This window comes from Chiloscyllium plagiosum, chromosome 14 (genome assembly GCF_004010195.1).
Source record: "Chiloscyllium plagiosum isolate BGI_BamShark_2017 chromosome 14, ASM401019v2, whole genome shotgun sequence".
NCBI classification, from domain to species: domain Eukaryota; kingdom Metazoa; phylum Chordata; class Chondrichthyes; order Orectolobiformes; family Hemiscylliidae; genus Chiloscyllium; species Chiloscyllium plagiosum.
The window spans coordinates 81504731-81519997 of record NC_057723.1 but is presented as its reverse complement, the minus strand read 5'-3'; the positions used below and the strand labels follow the sequence as shown (position 1 = coordinate 81519997).

Genomic DNA, 15267 nt, shown 5'->3' with positions numbered 1-15267 from the left:
GGGAGGCTGCAGAAGGATCTAGACAGTTTGGGAGAGTGGTCCAGGAAATGGCTGATGGAATTTAACATGAGCAAGTGCGAGGTCTTGGTGAGAAAATTAATAAAGCCAAAGCACAAAGGGATCTGGGAGTGCTAGTCGAGGATTCTCTAAAGGTAAACATGCAGGTTGAGTCCGTGATTAAGAAAGCGAATGCAGTGTTGTCTCTTATCTCAAGAGGGTTGGAATATAAAAGCAGAGATGTACTACTAAGACTTTATAAAGCTCTGGTTAGGCCCCATTTGGAGTACTGTGTCCAGTACCTCAGGAAGGACATACTGGCACTGGAACGTGTCCAGCGGAGATTCAGACGGATGATCCCTGGAATGACAGGTCTAACATATGAGGAACGGCTGAGGATACTGGGATTGTATTTGTTGGAGTTTAGAAGATTAAGGGGAGACTTAATAGAGACGTACAAAATAATACATGGCTTGGCAAAGGTGGATGCTAGGAAATTGTTTCCGTTAGACGAGGAGACTAGGATCCGTGGACACAGCCTTAGAATTAGAGGGGGTCATTTCAGAACAGAAATGCGGAGATATTTCTTCAGCCAGAGAGTGGTGGGCCTGTGGAATTCATTGCCACGGAGTGCAGTGGAAGCCGGGACGCTAAATGTCTTCAAGGCCGAGATTGATAGATTCTTGTTGTCTAGAGGAATTAAGGGCTACAGGGAGAACGCTGGTAAGTGGAGCTGAAATGCGCATCAGCCATGATTGAATGGCGGAGTGGATCTTCCACTCCTATGTCTTATGGTCTTATGGCCATGTTTCCTACATTACAACAGTCATTATGTTTCAAAATTACTTCTGGCTGTGAAGTACTAGTGGAGGTCAGGAGACTGACTGCATAAATGTTATTCTTTCTTTCCAGCAAGGTGACTGTAGTACCAAAGAATAATGTTGTCACAGGTTCCGAAATGTGCTAAGAAATGCATATACGAATTAAAAACATATTGGCATTATGAGTTTTCAAGTACTGATGGTGAATCTAACTTATCAATAGGTTTTCTTTCTAGTCTTATATTTAGTCAGATCTGAAGCAAAGTCACACTAGGGTGGCATGGTGGCTCAGTGGCTAGCACTGCTGCCTCACAGGACCAGGGTCCAGGATTCGATTCCAGCCTCGGGTGACTGTCTGTGTGGAGTTTGCACATTCTCCCTGCATCTGCATGGGTTTCCTCCGGATGCTCTGGTTTCTTCCCACAGTCCAAAGATGTGCAGATCAGGTGAATTAGCCATGTTAGGTGCATTAGTCAGAGGGAAACGGGTCTGGGTGGGTTACTCTTTGGAGGACCAGTGTGGACTAGTTGGGCCGAAGGGCCTGTTTCCACACTGTAGGGAATCTAATCTAGTTTTATTGATTTTTCTGAAACTCTACTTTCAATAAATCTCAATTTCATTGTAATGTAAATATAATTAGCATAGATTTTAATGTTCTAGTCGTAATTGATTCAAATGCTTGTCAATGCTAATTTATCTTAATATATTCCATTGTTTAATCACATTTTTATAGTCAATGCAGCTTTAAGAGAATCAATAGCCCTCTGAATTTTGACAGACATCAGCAACACTATATTGATTAATTGTTTTAAACTCTACTGCGGTTAGTTCTGGATATAGAATTCACATTCCCTGAAGAAGTTCTAATCTCTAGTAATATTTGTCTAGAACATTCAATGTGTCATTTTATTTTGTATTCTTGCAGATAAAGTTTGTCTTCCAGGGCTCTGTATTTAGAATCCCTACAGTGTGAAAGCAGGCCACTTGGTCCATAGAGCCTGCACCAAACCTCCAAAGAGCATTTCACTCAGATACCCCCTCCCAACCCTGCATTTCCCATGGCTAATATACACATTGCCCAACTAACCTACACATCCCTGAACACTATGAGCAATTTGCGATAGCCAATCCACTTATCTGCACATCTTTGGACTGTGGGAAACCAGAGAATGTGCAAATTCCACTCAGAGAGTCACCAGGGGCTGGAATCGAACTCAGGTCCCCGGCTCAGTGAGGCAGCAGTGCTTTTTGCCCGAAAAGTCAATTTTCCTATTCCTCGGATGCTGCCTGAACTGCTGCGCTTTTCCGGCACCACTAATCCAGAATCTGGTTTCCAGCATCTGCAGCCATCGTGTCACCCTATTACAAGAACTTCTGTACTATGAATACTCTTTTCTCATTGCCTCTGAAGTCTTTATGGCTCTGTAACGATTGCTATTCTGATTATAGATTTTAACGCTAGCTCCAAATATCCATTTTCTTTAGAATTTGGCTCTAAAACTGAACCACAAAATTTGAGGAATAAAAAAAAGTAAAATCTGAAACTACAGACATTTTTTCTTCTGTTAAAAAGTGATAATCTTAGTTAAACATTGTACTTCAAATTACCTTTGTGAGATCTACACAATCTCCAGAAAGATTACAAATGAGCTGCTGATGTGCTTTTAGATAAAGGGAGGAAACAAAATCCAATATAGCTATTTTTGCTTCTGGAGTTCTAACATTTTTTTTTCACAAGTTCTCATCATCCCTTCATTGATTCTGTGAAAGGCTAATCGAGATACGATCTCTTGTGAGGGACATGTTAATGACTGCTCCAAGGAATTGCAGTCTTCTCTGAAATGCAAACATTTTTGCGGTACAGTCTCAACATCGGTCAGTCAAACCAGTGATAAAGCAAGAACTGTGCTGAGCTTTACCAGAGGTAGGGAAGAAAAGTTTCCACATTGTCCATGAACCAGCTATAATGAAGCTTTTACTTCACAGATGCCTGCAGTATAAGCCTGATACTTAACTTCCATATTGCATTATGGTCACTGGATTGCAAATCTGGAGCAATGTTCTCATCTCCCATCAGGTAAATTGTCACTCTTACAGAGAAAGTCATGACCATTGTTAAACTAAAATTTTTAAACAATGAAGCATTTAAATTATCATGCATTTGGAATAATCAGCAAAGAGTTAAGCCAAGTTGACAACCACAATTTGGATGTAATTTTAATCTAAGGGTGTAAGTACAGGCTATAAAATTAGCCATATTAATTTTAAGTTACCCACTGTTTGGACTAAAATACAATGTGTTAGAATGTAATAACAGGACCCAACCTTGCATTTATATAGCAGCATTAACATGTTTTAATGCACATCATGCAAGCATTAAAATAAACCCAGGGGATGACCACAAGCTTGATGAAAGAGGTAGATTTTAAATGGTGGTATTAAGTGACAAGACAGGCTGAGAGGTTTAGGGAAGGAATTCCTCAGCATCAGTTCTAGCTGGCAAATAGCAAAGCTGCTGAATGTGAGGGGAAATCAATGAGGGATGCAAAAGAGCTCCAAGATAGAAAAACACAGGCTCAAAGTAATGTACAGCTGTTGATCAGCATTTTCAGAGAGATTAGTAACATAACCTTTTCTAATTAATGTTCCGTCTGAGATAGATGGAAATTTCTCAGGTTATACAGGCCAGGGAAGAATCATATTTAGTGAAATTATCATGCCAAATGTTGAATAATGAAGACAGGAGTGATGAATACAGAAACATGACACAGTAAAAGATATGGTCAGCAAAGCATTGGGGTTTGGTTAGCTCAGTTGACTGGATGGCTGGTTTGTGATGCAGAGTGATGCCGACAGTGTGGGTTCAATTCCTGCACCAGCAGAGATTACCATGAAGCATTCTTCTTCTGAATCTTTCCCTTTACCTGAGGAGCAGTGACTCTCACATTAAACCACCGTCCGTTGTCTCTCTGTAATGAGAGAGCAGTCATATATTGTATAGGACTACGGCAACATCACCTTAGAAAGGAAGAGAAGCAGATGGGAAACAGAGTACTGGAATAGTCAAGTAAGGAGGTTAAAAAAAAGAGGGCACGGATGATAGTTTCAACTGCAGATGAGCTAATAGAAAATAGAAACTGGCAATGTCACTGGTTTAAAACATCTTGTTTCAATGATAGAGAAAATAGAATGATGAGATTGTGAACAGATTTGTTCATGAAACAATTGCTGGACAAGGAACAGAATCAGTGGACATGATATTGAGCTGGTGCCGGGACAAGAGATAATGGCTTCTCTTTCACAAATATTTTAACTGGAGGAATTTAAGGCCCATCCCTCTCTACCATTTCAATGTCTCCCATTTGCTGCACTTCTCACTCTGACTCATCTGCTGATTTACAATCCCCACAATCTTGCTCACTCTCAATTCACTTCCTGATTTGCAGCATCATCCCATTACTCCTATCTCGAAGCCAAATTGACTCCCAGTCTCCCAATGGCTGTGCTTCTCCACTCTGACAAATGACTTTCCATAAGTCACTTCCAAATCCACAATCACCACCATTCTCAGCAATCCCTTCTTTGGTTCACACTTCCTCCCAAAATTCCTAATAAAGTTCTCCCCCCTTACCTTCTCATGTAGTTCCACTCACTTACTCCTCCACATAGTCTTGAGTATCTCTGTGTAGCACCACAGATTATAAATATTATCATACATGTATTATTTTATTATTGTAAAAAGCACTGGCAATGCTTGATATGAACAAGAAACATAAAAATGCTTCAAGAAACATATGTATGTAGTTTGCCAGATTGTTTCATTGTTTAGTACATTGTTTTCATGAAAAGAGGTAGAGAAGGATAAAGGATAAGGATGAAAATAAGGATAGAGAAGCCTCAGCTCCTATGATTTGCCTACAAGTTTGAGATTTTGCAGCTTGTGTGAATGATGAGAGACCATGAGGGGTGTGTGAATTGACCACAGCAGATGATGCAGGGAACTAAGCAAGTTGGAGGCAGAGTTGGGGGGGGGGGGGTAAGCAAAAAGGAATATTGTCACAGGGGTTAGTGGAATTTAGATACAGCTTTCTGCAGCTTTAAAAAAAAAGAAACTGTGTTGCTTGCCTGGCATCCAGGTTAAGGACTTCTCGTCCGGTCTGGAGAGAAACTCGGTGTTGGAGAAGAAAGATGCAATTGTTTTGGCCCAAGTGTATATCGATGATATGGGTGGGATGATGGAAGAGGCTCTGCTGAGAGAGTATAAGCAGCTATGGACTAAATCAAAAAAGTAGAACCACACAAGCAAATATTCATAGGGTAAAAAATATCAAAGAATTAGAAAACATAGAATCTTGGGGAGGGCAGTGGGTCATTCGGCCCTTCAAGCCTACTCCACCAGTGAAAATGATCATGGTTGATCCTTTACCTCAAAGCCATAATTCCCCTTTTTCTGTCAACAGGTCTTGCCGTTTTTAATAAGTTGAAAGCATGGCTCAAACATTGGCGTGAAACAAATGGGTTTCAATTCATGAGGAAACAGAATCAGTGGTAGAGAAAAGAAGATGCTGTACCATGGGCCAGCTGAACTTGTGCTGGAACCAGGGTAATGGTAAGTCAATTCACTCAGGATTTAGAGAGGGTTTTCAATTAAACTGTTTGGTAGGTGGGAAGGTTAGGGCGAGAGATCACATGAGGGCAGGTTGGAAAGTAAAACAGAAAAGGGTAAAGCAATCTTGTAGGGCAGCAATAATATTAAATGGGAACAACAGCATGACAGCAAGAGACAGAACATACAAACTCAAGATTGCTCCAAACAATCTGAGTACAGAAAAATGGCTTTAAACTATCAGAGGGGAAAGTGCATTCAGGGAACTGAGATTTACAGATCCAAATATAAAAGCCGTGGTTAAAGGAAATTGCATTGATGTGGGTAAAGGAATTCTGAGTTTAACAATTATAGAAGAGGCAGTAAATTCTCATGTGGAATAGTGGCAAAAGAATAAAATTTAAATTACTTTATCTGGATCCACGGCACATCCACATCACGACAGGATGAAATGGTGGCATAAATAAAGAAAGACGGTTTAGATCTAATTGCACTGAGAGAAACATTACCTAATTAATACACAAAAAAGGATGGCAGATCTGGTAAAATATTGTACCTTCAGTACAAACGAGCTCTAGGATGCCAGTCTGATACATAGCAAACACATCTGCAGTAACCGTTTACAACTCAGGCAGCTTTGGCTCATGCTTCAATGAGCTGGAGGCAAACTACAAACACTACTGTATCACATTAGTGGTGATGGTGCTGGGGCACATTGGAGAAACCCACTCTATCAAGAGACGGTCACAGCCCAGAGAATAATACCTGCGCTTCAATCATTGTTCAAGGAAAAAAACACATCACTGCATGTGAAGCAGGTAAGGGGGCTCCGGGGTGCCTCTGTTTTTACAATTGTCGAATGGTTTTGAGGTTCTTTCAGCTTGTCTGGACATTTCTGATGAAGAGCTTATGCCTGAAATGTTGACTCTCCTGCTGTTCAGATGCTGTGCTTTTCCAGCACCACACTTTTTGACCCCAAGGCTGGGGAGGATCTTACAATGGGAGGTGTAGGATACAAACAATGTGCACCATGAACATACCAATGACATATGTAGTCCATAGCCAGAATGAGAAGATTGGCATTGAATTATGAAGCAGATCCTCAATCAGTAATAATTTCCAGATTATTACCTGAATCACCATCAAATTGGCATAAGACAAATAAAATTAGGGAAACGATTGCATGACTGGTGCCCCAAAAGTAAATTCTATTTTGAGAGGCACAGGCACTTGCACTGGGAAAAGTGGGGTCTGTATCATTGGGACAGTCTATACCTGAACAGCATGGGAGTGGCATTCTAGCAAGCTATATAACGAGGAAGGAACGTTTTGACTAAATATTGTGAAATTTATGACTTATACCACTTTCACACATGTGTTACTGCCTGAAAATGAGGGTGGATGCATACTTTTGATAAAAGGAACTTGGAAAATTAATTCACATTTTCTATGTCCACTGTAGGTAGGAATGAATTATTGCCTCAGGACACATTTTAATCAGAAACTAAGAAGTGCACCTCTCTCTCTCAGCTTGATTCTCACACTGAAAACAAAAATCAATGGGATTTTGATACGAAATTTAATTCCAAGTTCTTAATTTATATAACTGACCCGACTGTTACCAGGAAAAGTAAACAGCAAGCAAAAACCAGCAACTGTTGCAATAATCGGCACTGTTCTTTTTGTTCAGTTGTTGAATCTTTGCTATAAAACCTGCAGGGTTTTAGACAGGAGTGTGTCAGTTACATGATAGCCCTCCCAATGGCTCCTCTGGGGGAGCTGCATTTCTGAGATAACGTTTCAACTGAAGCTCCCTTTACCTGTACTGTACTTGTAATTCAAATGACCATGTATTAGGTTCGAACACTACTTAAGGAGTTGATGGAGTTATTTCAATATTGTTATAAACATTTCTCTCTCAAAAAATGACCAAAAAAAAAAGGATTAACTGGCATAAAAGGTTTCTAAAATTTGTCAGTATAATGACATTCAATGTATTTTGAAATAGCCTAACTCTGAAAAATGTTACAATCTATTCTACAAAATCCTAAGCCAACATTAAAGCGGCTCATAGAAATCTTTAATGAAACTTGAATCTTAATTCTCACAGCTATCATCATAATGATTGATAAGAGCCCATCAGTTCAGTGAAGGAATACAGCAAGTCTTGTGGTTGGCAAAGCAAAAGAAAATCTACAGCTTGTTCTGCATTTGTTGCTGACAGAAGTCCCACCAATGCTCTCACATTCAGAAAAGACACAGCGCTCTACAGCTGTTACATGGTAGCGGAGTCCTCTATAAAATTACACTGGATGACAATCACCATTATACATGAGTTATCACAACTCAAGAGTATTAATACTACATTTTAAATGAGCCACACATGCGTAGTTTTTCAGCACTCCTCAGTTAAAAATCATGCTGCTTCCATTGTCTTTATAAATCTGCCCCAGGACCTATCATTACTTACAACAGCATTTGTTCAAAACTAAAATTAGTAATTGCCTGCTGCCCCAAACCACGTGGCACAGCAATTAAATGTAGCTGACAGAAAGCCTGGTAACCAGCTAAGATGATGCATTAATGGATTCAGAACTCACCATGGATTCAATACTGAATTGAATTTAATATCAAATGTAATTCCATTTTAGGTTTCAATTGAGGTTATACTAGAATACAGCCTACTGAGGAAAGAAAATGTTTCCATCTATTTTTGCAAATGCTCACCTCTCTGAGACAGGCTTTACATTCAAGCAGCTGACCTAATCAAAAGAGCCCGCCTACCCCAGTTATACTGTCGAACACCCTCTTCCGGCAGGCAGAAAATCCAAAGTTTGAAAACATGTAACAAAAGATTTAAAAACAGCTTCTTCCCTGCTATTATCAAACTTATGAACAGACCTCTCATGTTTGAGTTCATCTTTCTCCACACCCTGTGTAGCTGTAACACTATGTTCTGCATTCTATTCTATTACCCTGATGTAAGGTATGATTTGTCTAGTTAGCATACGAAACAATTTTTCAGTGCATCTTGGTACATGTGACAATTATAATAAATCACATCAAATATTGATTGCTTGGTCTCTGAATTACTAGTCCAGTAACACTGTCCCCTGCATCAACCAATATAATGATATTGCTTCGACCCCTTTTCAATCCAAACAAATTCTGTTTCCTCAACTCTGTTTAGAACTTACAATAAATGATACCATATTTCCACGTGTACCATATATCTCAATTATTCTAAAAAAAAACCTTGTGTGACAAACATTGTCAAAAAGATTTCTGACAATCTACAAAAATTGTCTGAACTTTATCCAAATTGCTTACTTGCACAAAAAAAAGATTTATTACAGTTGTCAAACAGGATCTGTTTTTAACAAATCCATGCTGGCAGTTCATAACTAACACATGCATTTTTAATCCCTTATTAATTTAATCTCAAATTAAAGGTTCTAAAAATATACCTTCAGCTGACATTCACCTTAGCTGATCCTGAAATATTCACTCACTTCTACAAATTGTTCCTATGGCTCCCCTCCAATCCTCTGGCAAAATTTTGAAAATATACATATTCAGACAAAACAAAAATGAAACGTAATAGCTGGAATCTCTTGCTAGCTCCTCTGACTTCTTTCAACACTCTATGGCTTATGACATTTTGACCCATCTACCTTCAGTTCTGCACTTACAATCAATCCCTGTCCTACAGTCCTTTCAATGAATTGATTCCTCATCATCCTCTGGTCTCCCTACATTCTCACCTCCCCACTATGGGTCAAAAAATGTAAAGTATTTCATTTGGCTTAATTGAAAAAAGGGGGTGGTGCAACAAGACCTCAGTGCCCTCGTGCACAGGTAATTGAAAGTAAACATGTTAGGTGCAGCAGGCAGTGAAGGTGGCAAATCAGATATTGTCCTTTATAGTGAGACAATTCAAGTACAGGGTAGACAAGCAGGACACTGCAAGAACACAACAAGCCAGGCAGCATCAAGAGGTGGAGAAGTCAAAATTTCGGTCAATGGAAGGAATGAATCCAGTTGTTGGCAAGAAGGCAGGGTTGATGAGAGGAATGGAAGGGAGGGGAAGAGGCTGGGAAGGGAGTCAGCGGGTGGGAAGGCACAGGAGCATGGATACCTTGCTGCCCTTGTGTTGCTAATGACTTTCCTTACTCGGTCATCTAAATCTGACCATCTTAAGTTTTATTCTCACTTTTTTTTTTGCACAACACACATTATTTAATTTGGTCCATTTTCACTTGGTAGGAATGTATTTAGCTCTGTTACCTAGCCACCTCTAACTAGAAGCCTCCCCCCCCCCCCGCCATTGACTCATTAAACTCTCTGTTAACAACTTGCTCCATTCACTTGGGACAGATCCTTATTTTCCTGACTAAACCTTACCTCTCTTCACTTCAGCATACTTATCTGGGAGTCTTTGTTAGCCTTTTCCATTCTTACCTTGATCCTAATTATATCATCATTCCCAACTGACATACTCTCATCAGTTATGTTCTCAATTTTATTTCCCAGAATTAACTGAAGCTACACTCCTTGCTGCTGATCCAGGAAGGATTTCTGGATGCATACTAAAAAAAAACTTATTCTCCGCTTTGATGACACATATCATAGATTTCACAATCAGGCAGTTGTTAGATTCATAGATTATTACACAAAGTGAAAGTTTCAAACCCACGAACATCAATCAACTTAGATCATATTTATAAAACTGACCACACTGAAAACATTCACAATTAATACACTAACAAAACTCACAGCGAACTATCCACCAAAGCTTTGAGAGTGCACAACTGACACTTTTTTATTCATTGTTTAATAAAGTTTCCCTTTTTTTTGTTATAAAAATAATTGTCATTGTGTAAAGATATCTATAGTAAAGACACAATTGTCCTTGCGAATATCATGAGACCCTATCTTGAATTCAATTGATTGAAAAGGCCCAGCAAATCAAGAAATTTAAAACAAAGTCAACCATAGGCTGTAGGTCTCAAATCACATCAAAGCAACACCAGTCAAGAGCTACAGATTTCCTTCACTCAAGGATATTAATGAATTGTTTGTTTCTTGCAACAATTCAGTAGTTCCATGCTTACCACTAATGATATAAGCATTTTTAAAACATAGAAGATTTTTAAAAATTGACTAATTGAATTTAAATTCTATAGCTGTCATGGAAGGTTTTAAACTTCTGCTTATGTATGTTATTAGTCCAGGCCTCTGAGAAACCAATAACATAACCTTTATGCTATTACTGACAGGGCACAATGGCAGGTAGGCAGTATTCACGTACAGTGGAATGTAGAATCATTGAAATCCACCACCATGACTGAGGAATTCAAATTCAGACAATTAAATAGAACTAAACAGTAAGGGCTTACTGAAGAATTAAAAAAAGAAAAGTTGCCATATACTGTAGAACAAGACATAACTTTAACAACTTATTCCAAGGGAAACAGTTTGGAAACAAAGATTGCTGAGGTTGTTAGTGTTTCTCAGAATGGGATTTACCTCGAATGATGGAAACCTATGAACCTTATACAGACTCAATTTGTAACAATAACCAATCTCTATTTACTTGATTTTCAAACTCAGATCAATGCAGATATGGGCATCAAATCTGTTGTTGAACTTGCAACCATTGAGAAACTCAAAATTGAGCAATCCAATCTAATAAACAGAGTTATTTTTGTGATGCCATGGTCAGTTCCCCAAGCTTGATGGCACTTGTGTCTTTAGTTTAACTTAGGGACAAAGTCATACCTATGTATCAGCACAGAGATTAAAATATGCTACAATCATCTAAATGCAGTATCTTAATATTTCTAAGTATTGAAATGGGAAAGAAAATGTATGAGGCGTTTATTAGCCTCATCTGTTTAATACTAAACATGAGGCTGAGCAATTGTTGACAAAAGGAAGTTAACTAATACAACACTCAGTTAAATTCTACAAACTACTGTTTTGTCATACCTCACTGAAATACAAGAAAATTCAAGTGCTCTCTTAATGATGCAATAAATAATGCATAATTTCACTGGGTCATTAGCATACAAATCACTGCCTTAGATTAAACATGTTTTATAGGTTTACATATTAAGCACATAAAAAGGAACATTCTTGAGACTCAGTAATAGAATGATGGCAGAACTGAGGGCAGAATCAACAGAGAAATACAATCAAATTTAGTGCAAATGCTAAAATGGAGCAGATGGGGAAGAAAGTGCTACTTCTGTTATTTGCTTGGTTTGTTGACAATCTAATAAACAGAAGCATGGCAGGGCACCTGAGACCAATGGAATGTACACAGTGTTCCATGTGGGATCAGGATTTCCTGATTCCTGTGCAGGAATTTCCGACAGCTGGAGAAGCTCAAACTCTGGGTTTTCAAGATTGAGCAGCAGATGGCACCAGTTCAGCGTAAGCCCCAAGGCCAAGAGCTCCATGGATATCAAATGTTCAGAGATGGTCATTTGCTATTTAAGTGTGTGCAGACAGACAGGAAGTGTGAGATCAGCAAACAGTCAAGGAAAGCCAGGCAATAGTGCAGCATTTCAATTATAGAACCATTCATGGGTCTGCCTTTTTATAAACTTAATTGTCTATACAAAAACAATGTACTTTGTTTTTACCCACTGAGCATTAATCTTTACTTAACTATGTTTTCTTTAAAATCTACTTCCTATACTTTGTGGCTTTAATTAAATAAATAGAGGTTAGTTGTTGTTACAAATGGAGTCTGCATAAGATTCATAGGTTTCGATGTGCATGGGCAGTTTGCCGCTGTTGATGTTTGCTAACGTCTAAAAAGTGGTCCCACACTACCAGGCTTGAAGGAATACAGCACAGTCGCAGGAGATGGTTAGCAAAATCATGGTCAGTGTGGAAAAAGGATAATCAAATGTGTTAATTGCTCGAGCACAATTACCTTCCAATGTTCTCAGAGTGTGAAACACGTGCCCAATGGAGGAATGATATTTAGACAAAGGTTATGCTCTTACCAAAGGAGAAAAAGTATACTTTGTCATTATTAATTCTTACAGGTAGTACTTTGTGAAATAGATGCCTGTCAGTTGATTCTGTTGAAGGTTTCAAACTTCCATTAGAAGCCTTAGATGAAATTTATGAGAAAGATGAAATATCAAAGAGAATGTGATAGATTTCATAGAAACAGAAAAAAGGAAAGGGTATGTCATTCAGCCCTTTGAGTCTCCTCTGCCATTCAATATGTAATTTCCTTTGAATTAAATGGAAATAGCCATGTTATGAGTACTTAGAACAATCTCTAATGAGATCCTTGTGCTATTGAACAAAGTCTCTATGAAAAAGGCAGAGACAAAACATGACATGATAAAAATGAGAAATATTTTTGGAAAAATCAATTAATTTGCAGTTCATCCTGTCAGGACATTCATGAAATTCTAATAAAACCCAAATGATTTTAATCTGTGTGTTAGACATGGCATCAGATAATAAGACTCAGACAGACAAACAAACCATCTTAAAATTTCACAGAAAACCTGGATCATAGAATATAGAAGAATACAGCACAGTACAGGCCCTTCGGCCCTCGATGTTGTGCCGATCCAAGCCCACCTAACCTACACTAGCCCACTATCCTCCATATGCCTATCCAATGCCCGCTTAAATGCCCATAATGAGGGAGAGTCCACCACTGCTACTGGCAGGGCATTCCATGAACTCACGACTCGCTGAGTAAAGAACCTACCCCTAACATCTGTCCTATACCTACCACACCTTAATTTAAAGCTATGCCCCCTCATATTAAAGATTAAAATGTCCACTAAAATTCTATAAGTTGTCAGAAAAAAGGCATATAATTGAGCAAATATGCATGGTAAGTTAGGCAAATATAAAAGAACTGTATAGAATGACCGAAAGATTAATTTATGAGAAAGAAATTACAATAGGAGAATAATAAAGTATGCAAGGAATTTGGTTAGAAATGTAAATGAAATAGATAGCAAGAGCTTCAATTTATATGAAATAGATAGCAAGAGCCTCTATGGGTATTTAAAAAGGAATAATGGAAAGCGTCCAGTTCCTCTGGAGAGTGAAAATGAAGTGTTAAACAGTAGATAATAAAAGAGACAGTGGATCAAATGAACAAATATTTCATTCCTGTCTTCACTGCAGAGAATTCAAAAACCTTCCAGTGGGAGCTGTATATCAGGAGGTGGAAGGGAGAGAGGAATTTAGAAATTACAGTCACAAGGGATGTGGTAGTAAGTAAAGTGATGGAGCTGTCTGCTGACAGGTCCCCATGTGCTGATTGACTTCGTCCTGGGGTCTTAAAGAGGGGGTCATTGTGCAAGTTAACACCTTGGTGCTAATTTTCCAAAATACGCTAGATTCGAGAAAAGGTTTATCAAACTGAAAAGTTACAAACATTACCCAACTATTCAAGTGAGTAGGGAGGCACAAAAAAGGAAACTATAAGCTATACAGAATTGATCATTAAAGAGATCAGTGTGCACTTTGAAAAACGTACGGTAGTCAGAATGAGTCAGCATGGCTTTCTTAAAAGGAAAATCACATTAAAAAATGTTTATTAGATTTCTTTGATGGAGCAATATGTGCTGCAAATAAAGTGGAACCTGTAGATGCACTGCACTTGGATTTCCAGAAGACATTTGACAATGTGCCATATAAAAGATCACTCTGCAAAGTAGAAGTTCATGGTGTAAAGGGAAATATATTAACACGAAAGAAGATTGAGTGGCTGGCAGTAAACAAAGTTTGCATTTGAGGCTCTTTTTCAAATTGACAAGGTGTGATAAATGGAGTCCAGCTGTGGTCTGTGTTGAGGCCTCAGCCTTTTACGATTTATCTCAATGATTCAGATAAGGGAGTGATAATCTGATTGACTAGAAACATGGATGGACAAGTGGTGGCAGATAATACATGAAAGGTGCCATGGATGATTTGGTGTTGGGGAAATGAGTCATTTGGTTGTGTGTGATAACACTTCAGGATCTAAAAAGATATGAGCGAGCAATGGCAAGGCAGCTAAACTTGCAAAGGTCACAAAGACATGTTGTGAAGTCAGCTTGAGGTTGCAGACATATTTGAATAAGTTGAGTGAGTAGGCCAAAAACTGGTGGATAAGTCTAATATAAGAAAATGTGAAAATTGTTCACTTGGCTGGAAGAATAAAAGAACATAATATTGGAGATGGACTGCAGAATTTTAAGGTGCAGAGGAATGTGGGTGTTCTCAGTGCCAGAGTCCCAAAAAGTCAGAATACTCATTCTGCAAGTAGTTAACAAAACTAAGTATTTCTATCCTTCATTATGAAAGAAATTCAATGGAAAAGTAAGAATGCTATGCTTCAGTTATACAGGGCATTGGTGAGACCGCATTTTAAATACTTTATCCAATCTTGATCTCCTTACTTTAAGATGTATGTAAATGTGTTGGAGTTGGTTCAAAGGAGGTTTACTGGATCGATACCTGGAAAGAGCTGGTTGGTTTATCAGCAAAGGCTGAACAAACTGGACTTGTTCCCATTAGAATTTAGAAGATGAGTGGTGATTTGATTGAACTATACAAGATGCTGAATGGTTTTTGCAAGATGGATGTAAAAAGGATACTTCCTCTTGTGGATCAGTCCCAAACTAGGAGGCAGTATTTATAAAGAATAGGGTTAGCCTTTTTAGAGCTAAAAATGTGTTGCTGGAAAAGCGCAGCAGGTCAGGCAGCATCCAACGAGCAGGAGAATCGACATTTCGGGCATGAGCCCTTCTTCAGGAATGAGGAAAGTGTGCCCAGCAGGCTAAGATAAAAGGTAGGGAGGAGGGACTT

General features: G+C 38.7%; 1 protein-coding gene across 6 annotated transcripts in view; it reads right to left on the bottom strand.

Annotated features, from left to right (window-relative positions):
* The window catches only part of gulp1a (GULP PTB domain containing engulfment adaptor 1a), a 379864-nt gene that overhangs the window by 305862 nt on the left and 58735 nt on the right, over positions 1-15267 (bottom strand). The window lies entirely within an intron of this gene.